Consider the following 24,524-nt stretch of genomic DNA (forward strand, 5'->3'; position numbering starts at 1 on the left):
TCATCTTCTCCTTTTGCTTCAACTGCTACAACTACTCTGGTGACACCAAAATCGTTTGGAGGTTTCAGCACTCAACTCCTGTAGCATGCACCATTCTTCCATTCATTCTAACAGATTGACAATTGGATGCTAACCAACCACCTCAAACTAAACATGTCAAACAACTATCACACTTCCATCATCTAGCCCCAGAACAAGGTCCATCACCAAGCTCTGCAAACCAAGCAAGGCATCTGAGCACGAATATGGAATCCAAACTCTCCCTTGTACAGTAAGTAAATCTAGTTAACAAGAGCTCATACTATTTCATGAAAATCTTCTATTGGATAACATATTTGCTAGATTCCCCTCAAAGAGATCAAACCACTATCATTTTAGTGTTCTTCTATCTTGACTACAACTTGGAGTTAGTCTGTACTTCCTTTGCATAAAACACAGACATCTTTTTAACTCATGTATCCAGACTCACATTTTAACTGTAATAATTATTCTGGCAATAACATTCTAAAGGATAACTAACTCTTAATATTTATGTATAACATAGTCAGCACAATTCAATATCAAAACATGTTTGATTAAGTCAATTTAATTGCAAAGTATCAAAATTAATTATATTATTCATAAAGAACATGCAGAACAGCACATATATAAATAAAAAACCTAACCCCAAGCATACTCTTGCTCATCCGATTATTGTTAATAACATTTGTTGAGGGAACCTCCATCACCGATTACTACGGTTTTCTAATTAACCACCCAGAATTTCTGTGATCATTATTTATGTGGGTTCCTCTTTACTCCTCATTTCTCTGGCTGCGATTTGCTAAACATACTACATCCAAAAAACACCCTCTTCCTTTACAAAATCTGTAACTGTTCATAGCTCTTTCTCAGTCTAGAAGGCAAAGCTCTGGAATTCAAAAGCTGCAGGATTAAGAATAATTGACAACCACCTGGGCATAGTTGTAATAAATGTTTAGTACAGGCAGATACTCTCATGTAGTTATTGATTTCAGGGAGTCTCATAGTTATTTTCTTTCAGTTGAGCTTTTTCCACAGAATTTTGACTTATTGGTCATTGGTTCTGGTAGAAAATGACCCACAGGAATTGTGTAAGTGATGTGTGCTGCAGCCATAACATATTTTCCACTTGAAAGATGACCCCACCAGTATTTCTTATGAGTTTTAAACCCTACATATGCCCCGGTCTCCAATTTTACTATGATATATTGGCTAAGTACATTTCATGTAACAGGTGTTATTTTTTGTATAATTTTCATGACAACTGCACATATCTCACGAGGAAAAAGAAATCGCAATTTTGCCTACCCTTTTTATTAAATGACTTTTCCACAAAGATAAGAGTATGATTATGACAACTCCTAAAGTAGAGGATAAGTACTCTCAAATGCAACCAAGTCTGTGCTCACACTTTTCTTGAACACCTCATATTTACGCGGAGGCACCAGGTCAACCCATTATGCTTTCAACATATCTCTGGCTCTCAAGCACCCCACCAACATTTCCTGTGTAAGCCAAAGTACAATCTCCACCACCATTCAAGCATGCTCTCTTTAACATCCTCCAAGGAACCCAATCTCAATTTAAGCACTCCCCGTCATGTAATAAATTATTACAGTTGAGTTGTGATGCCTGTAGGAAAGTACCCTCTTTTTGTCATGGTTATCCCCATTTTCTGCCTGATGTCAGTGTGCTTGACTGTGTTCACCAGGATCCTGCTAACCAGGACCCCAGTGATTATGCTCTCTCTCCTCTAAATGTTGTCACTGCACACTGGTAACACAGTATTTCACCCAAAACTGGCATACTGGTGCTCCCTTATAAGTCCCTATTATATGGTACATAGGTACCCAGGGCATTGGGGTCCAGGGGATCCCTATGGGCTGCAGCATGTCTTTTGCCATCCACAGGGAGCCCATGCAAAGGTTTCTACAGGACTGCCTTTGTAGCCTGTGTGAAAAGGTGCATGCACCCTTTCACTCCCATTTATTCTGCACCATGTCACTTACAAGTCACCCCTATAGCAGGCCCTCCAGCCCTGAGGGTAGGGTGCAGAGTACCTGTGTGTGAGGGCACCCCTACACTAGCAGAGGTGCCCCCACAACCTCCAGGACCATTTTCCCAGACTTCGTGAGTACAGGGGCGCCATTTTACATGTGTACTGGACATAGGTCACTACCTATGTCCAGCTTCATATGGTAAGTCTGAACATAGGCATGTTTGGTATCAATGCATTTGCAAGCATTGGTTGTATGATTCCATGCACTCTGTGGGCTCCTTAGAGGACCCCCAGTATTGCCATTCTAGCCTTCTGAGGTTTTCCAGGCAGCCCCAGCTGCTGTCACTTCTCAGACAGGTTTCTGCCATCCTGTTGCTTTAGCAGGTCAAGTCCAGGAAGTCAGAACAAAGGATTTCCTTTGGGAGAGGGGTGTTACACCCTCTCCCTTTGGAAATAGGTGTTACAGGCTTTGAGAGAGGTAGCCTCCCCAAGCCACTGGAAATGCTTTGAATGGCACATTTGGTGCCCTCCTTGCATAATCCAGGCTACACCGGTTCAGAGACCCCCAATCCCTGCTCTGGCGTGAAACTCGACAAAGGAAAGGGGAGTGACCACTCCCCTGTCCATCACCACCCCAGGGGTGGTGCTCAGAGCTCCGCCAGATGGTCCCTGGGTTTTGCCATGTAGGATTCCAATTTGGCATGGAACTCTGGGAGCATCTGATTGGCCAGTGCCAGCAGGTGACGTCAGAGCCCTCCCTTGATAGGTGCTTACCTGTTTATCTGACCAATCCCCCTTTCAGGGCTATTTAGGGTCTCTCTCTTGGGTGGTTCTTCAGATTCGGATTGCAAGACTCCAGCAGGATTCCTCTGCATCCTTTACTTCACCTTCTCACCAAAGAAACTGCATCTGGACCCTCCAGGAACTTTACAAACTGCAACAAAGAAGCAAAGATGACTTCTGCAACAATTGTATCTTCAGCTTCTACCAGCAACTGCAACTGTTTCCCGGTCATGCATCCTCAGAGGACAGCCTGTCTTCAGCGTGCACCAGAAGAATGAAGGAAGCTCCCTAGGAGTGAAGGAGTCACTCCCCTGCTTCAGCAGGCACCTCTCTGCATAGAGGATCGGTGGCGTGGGTCCCCTCTCCTAACGAGTTGTGTGGATCCAGTATCACATGTGGTGGACTGAAGTAGTCCCGACGGTCCTGACGTCCTACTGTCCAACTTTGGTGGAGGTAAGAGCTTGCCTCCCCATGCAAGACAGTACCCTCATGCACTGTGTGTTTTGCAGTTGTCAATGCTTGTTGGCATCCTTCCACAAAGTTCTTTGTGCACCGTGCAGCTCCTGCCCCCAGCACTCTATCCTGCAATGTACAGCTTCCTGTGTGGTTCTCCGACGGTGGGAGATCTTTTGTTGTAGTGCTGCATGGGCCTCCTTTTGCGCCTTATTTGCCCCCGTACTGTGGGATTCCTGTGCATTCTGCCTGGTCTTCAAGGGGGGCTCTCTGAGTTGCTGAGAGCCCCCTCTGACTCCCTCTCCTGGGTAGAGTCCACCAGGTTCCTCCTGGTCCCAGGCAGCGCCATTTTCCGCTAACCGTGAGCTTTGCGTGTTGCAGTGCTTGTTGGTGGAACCCAGTGATGCAAACCAGACTGCAATCTTCCATCCGGCATTGGACATTATCTGCACCAACCAGGAACCCGCATCCATCTTCTTGGGTGCAGTACTGACTGTAGTTCTTCTTTTGCACCTTCATCCACGTTAGCAGGAGCTCCTGTTCTCCCTGAACTTTTCTGTGCTTCTTGGACTTGGTCCCCTTCTTCCATAGGTCTTCAGGTCCAGGAATCCACCATTGGTGTTTTGCAGTCTCTTCTGGTTCTTGCATTATCTTATTTCTTGTGTTCTTGTGTGTTCTAGGAAAGTTACTGTGTTTTACTCCTGCTTTCCTGGGCTCTGGGGTGAGTTCTATTACTTACCTTTGGTGTTTTCTAATACTCCCAGCGCCCCTCTACACACTACACTTGCCTAGGTGGGAAACCGACATTCGCATTCCACTTTCTTAGTATATGGTTTGTGTTCCTCCAAGGCCCATTTCTAACTATTGTGATGTTCACTATTTGTACTGTTTTCTAACTGTTTTTACAGCTATTTTTGCATACTAGTGTATATAGTTTGTGTATTACTTATCTCCTAAGGGAGTTCTGTCTCTATGGTATTTTGGGCTTTTGTGACACCAAAACAAAAGTACCTTTATTTATGTAACACTGAGTATTTTCTTTGATGTGTGTGAGTACTGTGTGTCTACAGTGGTATTGCACGAGCTTTGCATGTCTCTTAGATAATCCTTGGCTGTTCAGCTACAGCTACCCCTAGAGAGCTTGGCTTCTAGGCACTGCCTACATTTCACTAATAAGGGTTACCTGGACCTGGTATAAGGTGTAAGTACCTTAGGTACCCACTACAAACCAGGCCAGCCTCCTACAATGTCACAATGAACACGAGTAGCAGACACAGTAAAAGTCAAAGCACAGCAGTAATACAGCTGTTGTTTCAACAATAAGAGCAGTAATGCATCATTCTGCTGCACTACTTTACCATGAACATGTAATCAGTATCTGATAAGGATATATTTATGGCCTTTTGTAAATTTATCATATTAAAAAAATGGAACTGTATGTACCTGTTACCACACATTCTCAGCTATACCCACTCTTGAAAGTGACATTAAACTTCTTAGAATATATTTTGAAACCGATTTACACCTGCATAGTACAGTGTTTTGTTGCCCATTACAGATTTCATATTTATTTTGCAAATGCAGCCAGGATGTCGCCATTATAACAAAGAGAATGAGACCAAGGTTAGAAGGGTCAGGTTGTGACCATCTATTACAAAGAAGATAATATCAACTACTGTACATTACAAGAACATTGACAAATTACCTTGGAGTCCCTTGCTTTATAAGGGATCTCTGTTTTCAGCCACGTTACTCTATATGGTCACAGAATAGTTAAGATCTTATCCCAGGTTTGCAGGCAAAGGTAGGACTACACACTTCTACAAGGCATACTGTTACATTAACAGTACAATAATACCTCACAGTATCCCAGGGGAAGGCTGAGTTCCTGGAGTGGGATAAGGTACCATTTTATGGAGCATTCAATACCTTTCGTGCATTGTTGAAGAGTTTGCCAGAACTCTTGAAGCAGGCACTTTCCAGCTGATGCTTCTTGAGATACTGGATGGCTTGCTTGATGTACAACTTGTTAACATATATGTAGTCCTGGGCCTGACCAAAGGACTTCATGACAAAAGCAGCGAGCCTGGTGAGGCAAGAAGGATGAGAGGGTGAGAGTGATGGATTATGGTAGACACAGAGAGATGGAGTAACGACACTGGAGGGAACGAGATACTAAGATGTGAGAAAAGGGAATGTGGCAAAGAAACGTGGAAAATGGCACATTGGACTACACTGCCTCAATAATGCTGGTTTTAGCAGAGATTTTATCTACCTAATGGGTCTAATGTCTGGGCTACCCCTTTCCCATACTCAGGATAATTGGTGTACACAAACCAACTACCTGAAAAGGCTTGCAGTGGCCTACAGTGTGTTGAGATGACACTCAGATCACAGTGTGCACTGTACTGAAAATAGTAATTTCAGTTTATTCAACTAAAGGAGGGAGATGGCAATGAATCCAAATGGGTCCCCCAACCCACAAGCCCAGCCCTACCGCATCCAAGAAATAGCCCTTGACCTGATGAGTGATTCAGAGTCCATTATTTCAGGCAGAGCAGACATGACGTTACACACTTTTTACTCTTGACCCCCGCACTCCTCACCCATGTCCCCAAAATCAGTACAGTGTTGGCACCTTGTCCTCCAGTTAACACCTTGACTGCCTCCCATTTGCAGATAAGGGGTGTTAGGGACCTTCCAGGAGCAAACTACAGTTTATGCTATGTTCCTGCTGCTACCTTTATAACTTCTCATATCAATGGTAGCAGTGCAAGGAGTACCAAGTGTTATCCAGGGATAACAGCTGTAACCTCTTGCTACCCCCCGAAGGGGGGCAGCAAAGGGTCAGTAGTCTGGGTTGAGTTATGTACAACAATGTGTGCTCTCTTGTAAGCATGTTACCTGCATATTCGAAGGAGTGCGAGGGGAGAGATCATATCACAAGGTGGGGGGGGGATGGAAGCAGAGAGCACTGTGGGGGGGGGGTGGATATGAAGAAGTAGAGGTTTCCGCAGTACATTTCAAGCTGATAAAAGTGGTAGGTGATAACAGGACCTCAAGGATTGTCCCTTTAAAAAGGAAAAAGGAAACTGTTTTACAACAATGAGGCACTGGAGTGAATCAAATACTTACAAGGTCTTACTATGTAATAATTACACAATACACTATCCCATGGCTCAGAGACAGACATATAACAAAATCAGTGTAAGGTTCAATAGCCTAATAAAATAGATGCTCCTGGGAATGTTCCAAAAGTGTTGAAAATGTGTCTTTAAGTCATTTCGCTGTCACCCAGGTACCCTATTGTCCGGATAGGGCCTTTCTTGCCTCCTATATCAAATACAAATATATTCACTACATTTGTCCAGTGACTGTTCTTTGAGTACTTAGTATAGGAAGGCAGCCATATTAGCTGTTGTGCCGATATGTAAACTACTGCTTTATTTCCAAATTACTGCTTTCTTATTATCTTTTTGATATTGTAGCATCTTGGTGTAATTAAGATAAGATGTTATGTTTTATCTGACCTCTGTACGCAGGACTGAATGCCATCTATTTGATAACTTCTACTTTTTAAGTATTGTATGCAGAGATATGTAAATTCTCTGGTCATCCTCCTTTCCACTGATATGTGATTCCTCACACTCTTATTTGTTCATTCATCCATTTATTCATCCATGTTGATTACACATTCATCCATTTTCACACTACCATACATTCATTGTCCAACCTTTTCCCTCTTCCATCTCAGACTCTAGTCCAAACATGAATACACCCCCTCTCTTTCATTCACGCATCCATCTATCTTTACCTGAATATTCAACTACAAATGCTTACTCGCCGCTCTAGTCATTCATCAGTACATTTATTCTGTCTTCCTCACACACACATGCACTTGCTCATTTAATCATCAATTTTTACACCATGATTTATTCTTCCATCCATTCAGCCTCAGACCCTCATTCATTTATTCATCCATTCATTCATAGTCTCATTGATCATGCATCACCCCCCCCCATCAAAAGAGACCAATCAATTCTTCCACTCACCCATCCAATGCAAGATGAGGCCAGACTTGAACACATCGTAACAATTTTTGCACAGAATCACAAAACTGCACAATCAGTTGGAATGGGGCACACTCTATATACTTTCCTGGCTGACATTTAGAGGCAGTCATACAGGGCAATAGACACACTTACAGGTGTACCCTTCCCTATTGCTTTTGCCGAAGGCGCTGTAAGACCCATCATGGTGCTTGTAGTTCAGCTGCCTCTGGTACCCTGCAGAAAACTAAGTAGAGTAAGAGTTGATATTTCTCATTGTCATTGAGGCAAATGCATTGCACCCTCAGAAAATGTTGATGTGACGTCATACAATGAAAAGCGAGAAAGGACTGAAAGGAACTTTGATGCAGTGTGTAAGCAATGAAATAGGGCAGGATTCTGTAAAACAGGAATGGCCAACATTTGTCAACATGACAAGGGAGAAGCCAGATTTTCAGGACAAGCAAATGATACTCCATGAGGTTCATTGGACTCGACACACAACCTATTTGCGTATGTAGGCCAGACCTACATGTGTAGCTTCTTCGTTTTCAGCAGCAAATCAAGTTATGCAATTTGTATGTTACAAAACATGAATATGTAGGGAAGTGAAGTACACTGTGATGATATTATGATGGGTAAATCCCTTCTCACATGTGGGAGAGCGTGTTTCACGGTAGAACGTGATGTTGTAAAGCAAAGGTTGTGGGCCCCAATAATGGCTTTGACCCCGTAGGTTTCAGCTATGAGGGTCTCACCACGAAGATTAATGTCCTAGTACCATATAATGAAAAGGACATGTAGGGGAAACACAACTGCAAGCATGGCCAACTGCCACATTTCAAGTGCGAAACCACCACCAGTGAAAAAGGTGCATGTGTGCCTGTCCATTCACAAGATTGCACGCTCAATAGAGCAGCATGCAGTCATAAAACGAGTAAGAAATGAGAAATCTATGGCTTCTACCTGAGAACTGAGAGCTAAAGATAGCCAGCCGGATCCTTAATATACAGTTACTTGTGATTATTTGAGACATCCGACTACTAGAGTTAGATCCCAAACATCATGCTACTCTGCCCCTTCTTCCAGCACCAGGGTGGGAATTGTTAATTGAATATATTTCCAGGAGTAATCGGTGAACACTATGTGAATTTCTGAAATTCAGAAGTCTTCAGCCATGCAAAGCAGTTGACCTGCGTTGTGAACAGCAGACACATCTCTAAGGTTACACCAGTACTGATAGTAACATGATAAGGAACATTCTCAATATTTGTCCATAAGGATTAATAAATGCATCCACGTGAATCCTTAGTAGCCAAAGCTACTGCTACTGCTGTGCAGACAGTGAAAAGCATGATGGGTGCTATTGCAACCTACGCACCGCAACTTTGCCACCGCTCCATTATGAGCTGGCGTCAATGTTTCGGGCTGTTGCCCGCTGGGCCAGTGGGCGGAAACAAAGTTTCCGCCTGCTGTCCGAGTGGGGAACTTGTAATCGGGCCCACAGGAAGGCGGCCACACTGGCGGCAACCTGACCGCGTGAGTTTGTCGGGCAGGCTTTTCTGCCCACCAAATGCAAAAAGACCCCCTATATCTGCAAGAGAGCATTATCCTAGCAAGAGTTTGTGAAGGCAGAATAGAATGCTTCGCAGAGACTTGGCGAGCCTTGCTGAAGGCTTCTTCAGGCGAGGTGGAACCTGGTGCCATGCTCGTCTGGATCTGTGTCTGCAACCTGGGTGACGTTTCTCACCTAAGTCGTCAAGTGTTAGTCATTATATACTGTATAATATCTAGGATGGAATTTGCATTGGCACCTTATAAATGTTTTGACATAATCATATACATCAGTGGATGTACTAATAAGGTAAAAATATGTCAATATAGACTACATTATTTGGATAATGGTTGTTTTATGGCCTTGAAAAAGGCACAAGCCCAAGGCTGATGTCGCACTGCGGGTTTTGTTGATGTCTATATCTGAATGACTTGAAACTTTCACAGTTCATGGAGAGATAGGCACAGAATACTCCTGCATCAAAGGCAGACATGTTGATGATTCTGCATAATTTGAGGAAACATGGAAGCCTGCATTGTCAAAAATGGCATTCTCCATGGTCTAAGTTTGGACCCTTATGACCTAATATGGATTCGGGGCTGAAGGTAAACAAGCTAGACAGACTAACTAAAATGTAGACTACAGCAAAAGTTAAACCTGTCCTGTATCTGTTTAAGACCCTTAAACTAAAAGAAAGAAGCCTAAAAGCAAGTTATTAAAATAGATAAAATGATAGAATTACTGAGGGAACAGTCATAAGATGTATGACATTCCTGGAATAATTTCTAAGCTAGATAGTCACTAAATTATCTCTGAATGTGTTTTTGACTGATCTCGATCATCAGAGATATTCATTATATGATTAAAGAATAAAAGCAGATGTCAGAAAAGTGGTTTTAACAAGACAGCAATTCATCACTTGTTACATGTTCAGTAATACAAGTCTTCAAACTGAAATGAAAAAGGTGTCTCTGTGCTGTAAAACAAGATACTTTCAACAGTTTCTTTAGAGTTTGGCAAATGGGATACTATAAAGAAAACTTGACGGACATCCTGTCCGCCATTTTAAAAGAGTCACATGATATAATGCAGTTTTAATACTGCGGATGGCATATACATTACATTTGTGATAGAGCATCCAAATCCACCAAATTAGTCACTTTTTTCGGTTCTTAATATCCTCCAAAGGGGTAATGCTTGAAGGTTTACCCCGGCAGGGCTCCACAAAGATGGTACATTTAACATGAGGTACTTCTGCTGAGCCCATTTTTAAAGGGGAGAAATCTCTAAGCTGAGCAAACCTGGTTTTCTTGCCTGCCTCGGGTGGGACCTCCCTGGGCAAGCTTTAAATGATGTCCTAGTTCACTAGAGGTAGAAGAAATGACAAAGGTCCTGATTTAGAATTTGGCAGATGTTACTACATTACAAACATGACCGATATTGTCTGGCTTATTAGAAATACCATAGCTTGTATCATACTTGTAATGAGGCAGACAGGACATATGTTATGTTTGTGATGAAGTAATCTGTCTACCAAATTGTAAATTAGGCCCTAAGTCTCATTTCCCCAACTTCTGGGAAAGTTCTTTCTGGTCAGTACTGCAGCTCGAAGCCCTCAGAAAAGGCATTTATGCACTCTAACTATCTTTCAGCAGCCTCAGATCCTGCAGGGCCCAGTCCACTACGCTGGGTACTGCAGAAGGCCTGGGCCCTACAACTCTTCTTGCCCTGTAGTAGGTAATTAGGAGCCAAACTATTTTACTCTGGAATTCAGTTCCAATCCCTGGGCAGGAGCCCTTGAGACCTCTGCTTCTAGCATAAGTCAGATGTCAGTAATCTTCTGCCAGCAGTGTCTTCAACTTCAGGTGTAGTCTTCCTTTGTCCACTACAGTTCCGAAGAGGTAGTGGTGAGTTGCCAGTCTTATCCTGTGCACTAGTCAGAGATTGGAGAATTTTTCCTAACCAACAGTAACTACTTTTATGCCCTATGCCAACCTGCTTTTGTATCAGTTCCTCTCTGCTTATTATTATAAAAATTAACAAAAGAACTAAATTCAAGATGGCTGAACACTTCTTCCTTATGGAAGAGCGCCAGGCAAGCCCTGAAACACTCTGCTATTTAGATGAGCTCTGCTCCTCTCTGACATGGTCGCAGCTGTTTTTTCCAACTGGGAAAGTCAAAGGGGCTCTGGGAATGAATGAGAGCAGATTTAATCTGTCCATTTGAAGTTTTTTTGTCTGGCTGATAAGCGGTTTCAGTGACTCCATTGTCTCAAGAAGAGCCTACGGAAGAAGAAACAGTAAGGGGTTCTTTGAAAGTAAAAGGGAGCATTGTTATAAGACTGGGCTGGGTCTATGTTAGGGTTATGCTGGACTTATGATTTAAGCCATTGGTAAACCTTCTTTGAGGAATGCTGGAAGAATCCAATCCATGTGACAACATTATCGCACAGTTGGTCAGCAAAGAACGCCATGAATCATGAATGATATAGCTGGTAATCAGAGATGGCCATCGTCTCTTTGGGATGTGTGACAGTTTGCAGTCTGTTGGGAATTGTATGCCATTGCCAGGACACTGGCGCAAAGTCTGCTCAATGTGCAAGCAGCTTCAGTCCAAACTGTGCCAGCAGTTCGCGTTGACTGCCAGACTTCCCTTTGCTGAAAAGCACCCAGCTGGGGTGGGATTGGGGTATCGCTTCCACACACATGGGCCACTCAGATTATTAAGTAGAAGTTCCAGCCCTACTTCTTGAAAGCTGTGCTCTACCCTTCGGCTAACCCCCATTTCTGTAGTGGAGCTCCTCATTTGTTGAGCTGTCTGGCAACACGCATGCAGCAGAAGATTTATGTTGTTTTCTTGAATCTTGTTCTGTTGGGTTGCTTTTTGACGTACTGGGTTTTGTTGTTTTGTATTTGTTTACCTTGATGATGTGTTACTTTTCATTGTGTCATTGTGTTGTGCTTTTGTATGTTGTTGGTGTTTCTGTGTAGTATTAATGTATTGTATTCTTGTGATACTGTGTTTTGTTATTTTATTGGTGAATTGAATCTTGTTTCTGTGTTGTGATATAGTATTAATGTTGTTTGGTTGCTGTGCTATGGGTTAAATAGCCTGGCTGCTTTCTCCTTCTGATGACTATGAGGGTGAGGGCCTTAAGGTATGTACTAGTTTTAAAATTACCGAAGGTCAACTATGGAGATCATATTTGGAAAAGAGATTTTTATTATCAGTGCAGTTCATTTGCTTAGAGCCTGGCTTATCCAGCATTAAACTGAGAGTCCAAGCACAGCTGCTGAAAATGTTGTTTTGCTTAAGCCATCCTGTGGAAGGCTCTCTGTGCCATTGCATTTTTTGGAACTTTGCCTTCATTCAAGTTCAACATAATAGCTTAATTTATCAACAGCTCAGATTTTATGTTTTTTCAGGTCTTAGAAAAGTAGGATTTTGGGGATTTAATCAGCAAAATATTTCTGATGCTCTAAGAATTGCCCTTATTAGAAAACATTGCCACCTCTGTTGCAGGTGTTTTGCACTCACCGCTCTTCAGGTACCCCACTGCCTTTTCTTTAATCTCTGGTGTCATCTGGTTGGTCTTTGCGAGGTACTGCATCATGTAGATATTGGGGGCAAACTTGACCATGTTCTGCTCGCCACAGCCATATGGCATGGCCATGAGTTGGTCGATGTTCTGCAGGGCAGTGCCCATGATGTCACCTATATAATATGCAGTGCAGTGATGAGAATAGATACAAGGATACAATAGTACTGATCACAAGCTCACTGTTATTAACATAAATGTAAAGGTTTTGGGAATAATAGCAAATGGCTGGCACTAAAGATGTGAAGTAGTTAGATGTTTATGAGATTGGGAATGTGCAAGGGAAGGCATGAGTGGAAATATGAGGGTCTATTGATCTATTAATGAAAGAATAGAAAGGGGTGGAAGCAAAGAGGAAAGAACAGACGTCTAGTAGGAGAAGAAAAGTAACAAAGGAACAAAGAGGCAAAAGAAGGAAGGTATGAAGTGAGAATGGATTGGAGGGACAACAGACAGAGAAAGGTGAAGGTGAGTGGAAACAAAGAACAAAAGGAGTGAAACAGAGTGAAACAGAGTGAACAAGCATGAAGGAGAATTATATGAAAAGGAGAAAAGGGAGGAGTGAAGAGAGAAGTCAACGGGTGTGGAGGAACAGTATAAAAGAGGTGGAGCCAAAAAAGAAACCACAGAGCAAGGTGACGGATACTGCATCCACTAAAATCTAAATCCCATAGGACATAATAGGATTTACATTTTGGCAATGGGATATCCGTCACCATTGTGACTGAGTAACTGTTCCATCAAACTCTAAATCAGACCCTTAATACCTAAATAGACTTACACTTCAGTTTAGTCTTACTCACTGGGAAGTGGCCCCTGTACAATTCTTGGCTTGGTCTCTCACCCAAAACAAGATAGTCTAACTCGCACACTCAGAGATCTGAGTACCATTGCATCGCTAGTGGGTAGGTAGTCTTAAGGGACTTAAGTCTGAAATGGGTCTGATCAATGCAATACACATTCAATCCTGACTGTCTATAAACATCATAGCCTTTAAAAGACACACAGCCACTCCTAGCAGTATCTTATTGGCAAAGTGGCCCTACTCTCTACTACTTCCTACCAACCTACCCACCAAGGATCCACTTTGATGCATATGATTGGCAATAGCTGCTTGGTCTGATTTGACTGTCATGGTCAGTTCCTTTGCAATATTGTATTTTAATCTTCTGTTCTTGTTGGGTGACTTTTCAGATTTCGTTTGATTTCAGTTGCAAAAAAAAATACTCCTTTATGAACTTGCAGATTTGCAATTACAACACTCAATTGCTCACCTCTACCCTTCTTGCCCCAAACATTCCCTCCTCCTTATGTCAATTATTCACTCCTTGATCACTTCCTCTCGCCCATATAATCCCGGTTTGCCTCTTCTATGGAAGAGTCTGACCCACTGCTGTATCAGGAGTCAGTTTCCACATAGGAATGTCCCCATTCCCCTCACACAAGGTGGCAGTCAGAGCATTACCTCCGGCACAGAGTAGAGAGGTTTAGGCCTTCTACTCCAGGACTCCACCGGGCTGAAAAGACAGAACAGGAAACAATCAGGAAACTTCCAAGTGAGTCAGCACTCAGCATGCACTCTAGGACAAACAAGTTGTTGGGTCAGTGAGGTCCCAATTAATAGAACCACCCATGCACGCTGCAGTGTCTCATTTTACACCCCAGCAGGGGTGTGATGCGCAGTCAGATGTGAGGTTTCTGGCAGGAAGTCCTAGTATGACATTGGTTTCTGGAGTGATGTCCCAGTCAGATGTCAGAAAACTGGAGTAATGCCACAGACCGATGCTGGGTTTCTAATTATTTTTCAGTCTGATCTCTGGTTCTTTTAATTCAGGGTTTTCAGTATGATCCTAAACTGACATTTATTTTTCGGATTGGATGCTACGGTCAGACATAAGCAACAAGCATTATATCCCTATAGCAGTCCCATATTCTGACGTCATGGTCTTGGAGTGCAGTCAAAGTGTTGCACTATGCTCCATTAGTGTTGGCAAAATAATAATGTTAGAGTTTGTGATTGTGAGTGGATGGGCACAATTCTGAATGCCACAATTTATAGTCTGATGCATTCCACTCACATCATCTCTCTTTCCATTTGACCTCTCTCTTCTCCTTTGTTCTCCCACTTCCCTTCTCATTCTCACACTACCTCTTTATCTCCGATTTCCCTGGCTAGAGTTTCCCAAAGGTTCCATATAATAAAGAAGGTAACGTAACCATTCTATAGAAGCACTTAATAGTCTGGGAGATACTATTATCTCAAAAACTAAACTCTGTATTTTACTGAAGTAATACCAGTAGTGGTGGGTGAAATATTTCACACTGCAGATGGAGTTTGTGGAGTTTTGTCCACTCCACATTCTGCTTAGAGCGCAGAGTTCCGGCCAACTGCCGTTCGGTGAAGTTTTTTTTTTTTCGGGCACGGCTCGCCAACATTAAGTTGCCAAGCATTAGCAAGAATTTGTGTCTTCTAGCGTGATTTTCAGATGCTATAACACTTCCGGCAGTCACAGCTGGTCGCAATTGCTCACGCTGAGAAAGCTGCCCCTCAAGTAGAAAATCTACTTGAGTGGCAGAAAAACGCAGTGCCCTGTTACTTGCAGCATGATGCCGTTCGCACTGATTTTAGAGTGCGCAACAAGCTTCCAAGCTAAAAATTGCGACATGCCTGAATTCCGCCCACTCGCGGAACTCTGTGGAATCTCACAGAGTTCATATATAACTCCGTGGAATTCCGCAGAATAAAACTCTGCGAGTTCCGCTCACCCTTAAATACAAGAAAGAAATAGAAAAGCAAGCTTTTGAAAAGCAAATGGCAAATGAGGCTCAATTTTAAATCAGAAACAAGTTTAGACTTGTCCTTTAAATCAAGAGCTATTTATTAAAGTTATGTATGACCCGTTTGACTGTTTCACTGAATTGTTTGTAATACTAAACACTCCTACCTTTATAAAGTGATGACATTGGGAGTCCCTACATCATAGTTTTTACAATTGGACTTAATAAATTATATTGTATGTATTCAAGCCTCTACACCAGGAGCTCACAGCTAAGCCCACAGATTATTTTTTAAATGTATCTAAACATATCTATCTATCTATCTATCTATCTATCTATCTATCTATCTATCTATCTATCTATCTATCTATCTTTACTTACAAATTTATAAATGCAGTTTAATAAAATAAAACAGTAAATAAATTAATATTTTTTTAAAAAAAAGCTTTTTAGTGAATTTCTCTGTTTTTTTCTAATGCAAAGTAAGATATTATTACCATACCTAAATATAATGTCACTTTTCCAGTAAATTTCTAGTTTTTTTTAGCGTAAAGCAATATTGTATTATGATACTTAACTATGCCACCACCCCACCGTCCACAGCTTTTGGCAGTGTGTGGCGTGGGGCTGGCTTCTAGGCCTGCCCTGTGGTGAGACTCGTGCCCAACCCCCTGTGGGCAGACAACCCCCCACCTACATGGCCTTCAGTCATGCAGGGCCTGTGGTTGGCTGCAGGGTCTGGCTTGCCACCAGATCCTGCATTCAGCACCACACAGATAGCTAACTACCATTACAGACACTCATGCTGCATTTTTTTAATGGTTTTTGATCCTGCGGGACTCTTGCGGGACCTAGCGCAGCCCTGGTGCTCCAATGGGACACTTGTGGCAGCAGGGGAACCTCAATGACTCCTACGAGACACCCTCAGGATAAAGGCAACCCAAAACAAATATTTTTTAAAACATTTGGCCCCAGGGTGTGTTATTCTGGGACCATCCCACAAGGTCCAGGGTGTCTGAGTACCCTTATATTACCCCATAAATTCTATTTGTTTTTAATTTTGAGGACATGGGGACTAAGTCACTGTGTCCTGAAATGGTGGCTGCAACATTTCTCCTCTTGTTGCAGCTAGTCAATCAGGCACGAGCAGGAGGTTTTTGCTCCCACATGATCGAGACAGTTGATGGGAAAAAAGGTTCTTCCAGCCAGTGAGATAGCTCTGTTTTTTTAAATGTCATGCTCCAGTGAGAGTACCAACAAAACCAACTGTCCAGATAGACATGCATTTTGAACCTGAATTTCTTAAAAAAACAAATCATTAATAGCATCCTTTCTGCCAAATTAGGTGCTATTTTGTTCAATAGTTTGTGCTGTAGTGCTGCTCAAAATCCGTATGGAAATTGCATGGAAAAATTGGGTTTTGGGACCTCCCTTTCTTCTCGGCCCCTGCTTGACAGATCACCCTAAAACTTTAATGGGAGGAGATGAGGTGGATGAACTGTTTTTTTAGAAGGTTTCGTGAACTTTCATTAAATGGTGTCAAAGTTCTTAGCAAATCAAAAAAACACTGTTCATATGGTAACTAGGTCCTAGCAATCACTACACAGTGAATGAATTACACAATTGCCTTCAATTATGCAAATTAAAATACACCTGATGTAAAAAGAATCCCGATGTAAATTAGTGTGAAATAATAACTGGCATTCACTGTTTACCATCTTTGGCCAAGCCAATATTGTCTGTGGCCATTTTAGAATACATTTCCAAGATGCCTTTCAGTTTGCAATCATCGTGGCTATCTTAGAATTGTAGAAAAGGATGTTCTTTTAAGATCGTCACTATGTTGTTTCTCTACACATTATGGGCTGTCACCTTGATAGTATTGAAAATAATTTTGCAAGATCGCACAAATGTGATTTTCTGTGTCGCTTCCAAAATGCCCGCCACTTTGCATTTAGGTGCAAAATGTGGCAATCTTGGAAGTATGGAAACAATTCCAATATGGCTGCAGCTGTTGTTATTGGCTATCCCAGTGCTAGTAAGATTGCACTACAAGTAAATACAAAGCAAATAGCACTGGTGAGACATCTTGGAGCATTAGTTTTTTTATACTGCTAAGATGTTTACAATGCTATGATGGCCAGCTTAGAAAATATAAAATAAAGGTCCAGGTTTATCTGGCCACCACTATTGGCAGTTTCAGGCCTGCACAATTTTACAAGCATTGTGAAGCCAATATTGGTGGAGACAGAAGGTAGAAAGCCACAGTGGGGGAGAGGTGCCTCCACTCTGACACTGGCAGCACTGCACACTGTCAGGGTGGAGGAAATGTGAGATAATAATACACAGGCAATGGAGGGTGGGTATGTCACGTTGGCTCTCATTATCCTAAATAAGACTACTGGATTTCTCTGTGGCAGAGTCGTTCCTGGTGTGGGGGACTAAGTCGGACCCACTAAGAAAGACCCCTGTCACCTTCAATCCGGTTTTGCTCCGGCTAACTAGCAGTGCCTCATCTCTCCCAAGGGGAAGGGATGATTTGGCAACCGAGCACATGACATCTTAGAACTTCTCAGGGAAGTCGTGGTCACTCAGGTCCCAACCAGCTCTCTCATTCACAGTATGATCTCATATACAAATGACAGAAACAGTTTAAGTTTTATAGATTGATTTAATAAAACAACTGTATTCTAGATAATAAGGCGTGAGCCGCAATAACCAGAACCATACAACACATTAGGATTAAAATAGTAACAAAGAGAGTAAAACATAGGAATAACGCTATCATAGTGTTAACTGATTACGTTCTCTCTAATTGTATTCTATTTTGAGCACAGCATGTTAAGCTCTAAGCTTGCCTTTCAGATTCCCTGGGAAGACATCAACCCTCATACCTGAGCAAAGGCCTGTGATCTGGATCAGCATCTGCAACAGGGCAGTCAATGTCTAGTTGTGGTTCCCTGGTCGAAATCTCCCTCTTTCCTGTATTAGGACTAGGAAGTGTTTTTATAACTAACATGTCGATGTGTTAACAAAACGTCCCTACGTAAGAATGTGTATCGTCTACAAACCAAAGACTAAACTCCTACCACGTCTATCGGCAATGTACCAGACTGTATCCTTGACTGAAGCACAGAGTGAGCAAGAATGTATTATTTGAGAACTCCAGTGCTGAAGTAGGCTAAACAGTGAGATATAAGAAAATAAAACAAGACCGTGGAACTGGCTATTGAAAAATAACAGTACGAGGCTGAATAAAATGCATCTAGAGCAAAATGCACAAAGGCCTACTGCCTGAAGCAAACGCGCAAAAGCTACATAAAAATGGCTACACTACAGGTAAACTCAGAGTAATAGGTGAAGGATAGAGAGAGACACAGAGGTAGAGAATGAGAAAAATAGAAAGTGAACATGAGAAAGAAAAAGAAGGAGTGGCGCAGGTCATGCACTCCAATCGAACACATTTTTTTTAAAAAAAAGGATGGTAAACAGAAATTTTCTATGACTGAGACAAACACAAGAATCCGGAGGAAAGCCATCATATAAAGAGGAGGAAACTGAAATAAACAAGAGAGCCTTCCAGTCATGAGCAAGGAGCAGACCCAAAGACTACTGTAAGTATATCTTAATGCATTAGTTACAATGATGTCTGTGAGAGACAGCTTGAGCGGTCTGCAGAGAGGCAGCAAAAACTAAAAGGAAATGAATCAGACTCCTATATTTAGCAAGGAAACAGCTTGAAGGGGTACATTAACTTTGGCAGATTTACCTTGACAAGAATGGGCTTGATGACAGTGTTAATACGTCCTTGGCTGGGTGTCACAGTGATCTCATTGTCGCATACTTCCCTAGTGTCCAGAGCTTCTGTGGTGACTGTCAGATTCACTTCACCTGAAAAGTTGGAGAGGACATTGGGTGAGATCGGCTGTTGAGGTGAGGGGTGCAGTAGGATCCATGGATGAAGTGAACTGAAAAAAAGAGGAATTGGAAAAAGTTTGGATGATGAGGAAATTAAATCAAGGAGAGAACAGCATGAGAAAAAAACTAAAGATAAAAACTAAAGGAGTATGGACAAAAGGGGTCAGAAATAAAGGAGGCAGAGGGACAGAAGATGTGTTGTTACTGCTGATGTCACATGATTTGTTGTTTTGGTATGTTGGCAAAACACTGTACTATAGTATGATAGTTCCCTGGCCATTATGAAAAATGTACATTTCACAATATCATCTCATTACAGAAAATGACAAACTGACTATAGGGTTTGTACCTCTAAACTCTGTGATCTGTGAACAAATTTAACCTAACGTATCAACTTTTTGAACTTCATTGCATGGGTTGTCCAAAGTAAGGGTGACTCTGTTCATTGCCCTTACTAGAATCCAAATATTTGAGGTAGGAACAGGTGCCTTCTTGAAATGGTCATTTTCTGGTAAAAAGTCAAAAGGCAAACCCCGAGCAAGGTTGAACTGAAGATTAGAATCTTTAAGGGACAATTAAATGGAACAATAGCTACCAAAGAATATCTGATTCCTGCTCAAAAAACATAAACAGGGCCTAGAAAAGCCTCAGGAATTAGTGGCTTTAAAGATGAAGAAAACTCCTGCCAAACATTATAGGATCCATGCAGGAAGCATGGTTTACTGGAAGAGAGATGCAGGTGGACTTAAAATGGTCTCCAAAACCAATTAAATGACTAGCCAAAGGGGAAGGTTTCTTGCATGGCCACCTGTGACTCCTTTTATTGTAGCTCGGGGTAGCCATCTGCAATTTGGTGCATGCACAGCATGGAAGCATTCAACCCAGGAACAGGGAAAGTTGATGTGAGGAAAGATATATCCTCATTCACAACCCTAATGAAACTTCAGTGAAGTGCATCCTAAACCCCATAGCCAGGAGAAAGGAGAAAGGGGGTTGATAGCCTGTCAACTAGTGTCATAGGTAAATGCAAAGCGAGCAAGCACCAGACCAAAGGCAGTAGACCCAAGGCAGCCTTCTCACTGGTGCATGAACGGAGGGCTGCTTCCTTTACTAAACATGGTTGAGATGCCACTTCTTGCAGGTGCATGGGAGGGACCCAGCAAGACCCCCCCGCCAGTAACTTCCCCCTTGTAGGAAAGTGCAGCAACATCACAATTAGATCTGTGATAGATTTCTGCCACCATCTAGAAAAGTATGCTTTGCTTGGCTTCTTCCAGAACATACATTAGCGACCACAAATTGGCAGCAAGGAGCAGCAGGGAGTGAGCTTGTTGTCCTGAGTTGTAAAACTTCACACCATTAGAACACTTTCTCAATTCAACAAACTGAATATTCTAGGTTTGAAATATCTTAGCCAATATTCTCGCAGTTTAGTGCTGGCAAATAGATTTTCTGAAAGTGATACATCAGAACATATTGAAAGAAAGTTAAGAGACCACTTTGGAATCCTGAATCTTGATTCAATTTTGCATACAATATGGGATTGTTGCAAATTACTTCCAATACAAGCCAACTGATTCAAATTGATCATTTTTGGCAAAGTTCTAAACTAAACAATTATTATTCTCAGGGTCGGCCAGTAAGGATAGGTATTTTACAAGTTGTTTTCAACTTTTGGTAGTTGTATATTTAAAAGTTATTACATAAATCAAATGCGTTCTTGCTAATGAGCTGAGAGGTGGACAAGCAAAAAAGAATGCCCATTTTATTACAATTAAAAAGGTGTTTATAGCTTTGAAAACATACAATTCTTTCTGCAGTTAGAGAGATCTAGGGCCAGATGTAGCAACGAATTTGCGAGTCGCAAACAGCGAAAATCGCCGTTTGCGAGTCGCAAATGCGTCTATGGTATGTAGAAATGCATTTTGCGAGTCGGAACCGACTCGCAAAATGCATTTCCTTGTCGCAAATAGGAAGGGGTGTTCCCTTCCTATTTGCGAGTCGCAGTGGTATGCAATTCCAAATGGACTCGCAGTTACCATCCACTTGAAGTGGATGGTAACCCACTCGCAAACGGTAGGGGGTCCCCATGGGACCCCTTCCCCTTTGTGACTTTACCCAAAATTATTTTTTCAGAGCAGGCAGTGGTCCAAGGGACCACTACCTGCCCTGAAAAAATCCGAAACAAAAGGTTTTTTTTTTTTTTTTTCTAAGTGCAGCTCGTTTTCCTTTAAGGAAAACGGGATACACTTTGAAAAAAAAATACTGCTTTATTTAAAAGCAGTCACGGACATGGAGGTCTGCTGTTCCCAGCAGGCCTCCATCCGTGTGAGTGCCCTGAGTCTCTATGGGCTCGCAAATTGCGACCCACCTCATTAATATTAATGAGGTGGGTCTTTGCGACCCCATAGCTACTCGCAGAAGGTGTCTGAGACACCTTTCTGCATCCCAAATTGCGACTTGCAATTTGCGAGTCGCAGGGACTCGCAAATTGCAAGTCGCAATTTGGGAGTTTCCTACATCTGGCCCCTACTGCCTATTATAACGTATTTGCTAATCAAGAGCCAGATTTCTGTATATTTGCCAAATCTCTTTAAAAAGATTTGAATTGTGGAAGGCACTCAATAAGTTATTCATATGAGAAATATGTCTCTGCTTTATTTGAAGTAGCAGATATTCCCATTCTAGCTTAATGTTGTTCTATCCTTTTAATCATCATTTTGTAAGTTGTACAATATGCAAATATAGATGTGTTGGTGCCCAAAACAAATTAAAAATGAAATAAATGCAAGTGGTACAGATTAAATTAGTTCAAGGGGATCAAACTTATTGTCAAATGTGAATCCTTTGCCAAAAAAAGAAAAATGTGGATGTTTATATTTAGTAAAACAAATGCATGGGGGGGCCCCTGGCCCACCCTCCGAAGCACCGGGGACTGCCACCTCCCTAGGGCACTAATTAAAACTGATGTGATGGGCCACCTGGCCCCCAAAGCCCAAAGGACGGCCACCTCCCCAGGGCTAATTTAAAAAGAGATGGGGGGGGTCTGTCTCGGATCCCCAGGCCCGGGGGACCACCACCTCCCTGGGGCTATTTAGTTTGAGGAGCAAATAAAGGCCCTGGGGACCGCCACCCCAAAGGGCCGGCTCCTGCTATAGCTTGGGGTGCCCACCCCGGGACATAGCTGCTTGCTGTGACTTGGTGGGAGCTAAGTCACAGCACACACTCTGCTCAGACGAAGTGAGAGCTGTCAAACAGCTGTCACTTCATGCGAGGGGAGCTTTCCTCTATTTCCCTGCCTGCAGAGATGCAGGCAGGGAAAGTGAGGAAATGTTGTTCTCACAGAGAGGGAGTGGCTTTAGCAGCTTCCTCTCTGTGACAGGAATGCCAGCTCCTACAGAAGGTGGGGAACCGGCTGGGACCGCGGGGGCCTTCAGGCTTCCCCTGCAGTCCCCAACATTGTCACTGGGTGCCCTGGGGGGCACCCAGGTCACATGGCCGGGTCTAGGGGGATTGGGTCCCCAGGGCTGAGATCGGCCATGGAGTGGGGGGACAGGCAGCCCCCCCCCCCAAAAAATGAAAATAATTAGTCCGGGCTCCAGGGGATCGTGTCCCCGGGACCAAGGTCAGCCTGGGGAGGGGGACCGCACAGCCCTCCTCTCCAAAAAACCCATGGGGTTTGGGTTCTCATAGGGGTTACTCCCGCTGCACACAGTCAAAATATATATACAGTGGCTTCCTTGGAGACGGCAGCCGCAAAACAAAACCATCTACTGGCTTGGAAGCTGGAGACCCCTTAAACAATATAGATGAAATAAGGATGCCTTCAGGTTTTCCTCAATTGGAAAAGACTATTTTTTTTCATATTTATTTCAGTTAATCATTGTACCTATATTGATTTTGTTCTCACACAGAAGAGCTCCACGAACCTCCCTATAAAGCAACAGACAGCACATTATCATTATCACATGGAGAGCGGTTACAAAAATGTTTAATGCAATTAGAAAAAGGCCCCTTTTGCACCTGTTAAAGATCTATGAGTCAAGGTATCAACAATTCTTCAGTATGCTGCTGAGCTTTTGTCATGTGAAAACTTAGTTTTGTAAGTAGAAGACTTTACTAGTGCAAACATTTGACCCAGAACTAGTTTAACAAGTGCTTATCACAAAGCATTTGGGGCAATCTCCCTCATGGACTTTCTTTTACTTACAACTGCTAGCAACTACTTAAGAGATAATGTGAGGCACAAACTTTCAACTGATTAAGGGAACCTGTTTAGAATTTTTGCACAATTTGAAGTTTGCATTGGAAAGATTAGCCATTACTTATTTAAAAGTAATGAATTAGGATATGGTCTTACAGATGAAACTTAAAGTAAGAATGAAGTAGAAAGTTCAAGTTCCACGTCTTACAGATGTTAAATCATACTCAAGAATAACTAAAACTGCAGTCTTTAAACAAAAAAACAGTCATATTCATCTTCTTTCCCAAAACACTAGTTTGGCAAAAAATTTTATGATTTCAAGAAAATGTCCTTTAAAATGTAAAATAGTGTCAGAATTGTATCTGAGAGACTAACGGGGAAGGCAGAGTACGAAACAGTATTGAAAAAGTCCTCAAAAGAAACATTAGAATGACTTGATATTGCTGAGTGTGAGAATGAAGACAATGGAAGACAGGGCAGTGGCATGTGAGGAGAGATAGTCCGCTAACCTAAGGTAGGGAAGGGGCTCATAGTGTGGGATCTACCAGAATAATTAACCTCATCAGAAATGTGCTCCATGCAGGGCACCATCTCATACCTGCTTTAGGTTTCTTGTCAGTTCATTAACCCAACATGCTGTTTATCACCATTATTTTGTTCTTCCTTGTCCTCCCCTGAAGTTTACCTTCAGATTGTCTTATTGCCTTCTTTGCTTGTCTCTTGTTTGGGGGTATATCCTATGTTCTCATATTGCTGCAGGAATCCTTCTCTCTGGTATCCAGGAGGTCAACATTGCTATCCTGATCTGCTTTTGGTCTCCACATTGTAAATCATAACTAGGAGTTGGGTAAGTTGAAGACATATCTGCCTATAGACTTACCTGTTCGGAATAATCTTCATTCTAACACTGTGATAGTGATCCTTCTATTCAGAGCACCTGATGCTTACCATCTATTGTGGCCTCCATCGTATTTGCTTGAAACCAACAGCTTTCTGATTACTGCCATGCTATGTGAAAAGCTCACAAGCATTTCTCTTCCCGTTCGCCATTTTCTTCTCACTTTGCGTACCCTGATATGCGAAGGACCTACCCCCTCCAAAGAGACTTGTGAAGAGGACTGCAAAGGAAGCTCTGGACTTTCTTTATGGCTCCATCTACTCCTAC

The 24,524-nt window shown here is 42.4% G+C and overlaps 1 pseudogene; it reads right to left on the reverse strand.

Moving 5' to 3' along the window:
- Positions 1-24,259, reverse strand: part of LOC138246806 (alpha-2-macroglobulin-like) — a 132,405-nt pseudogene extending 108,146 nt beyond the window's left edge.
- Between the last annotated feature and the right edge of the window lie 265 nt (positions 24,260-24,524).

The sequence above is a fragment of the Pleurodeles waltl genome, chromosome 7 (assembly GCF_031143425.1).
Source record: "Pleurodeles waltl isolate 20211129_DDA chromosome 7, aPleWal1.hap1.20221129, whole genome shotgun sequence".
NCBI lineage: Eukaryota > Metazoa > Chordata > Amphibia > Caudata > Salamandridae > Pleurodeles > Pleurodeles waltl.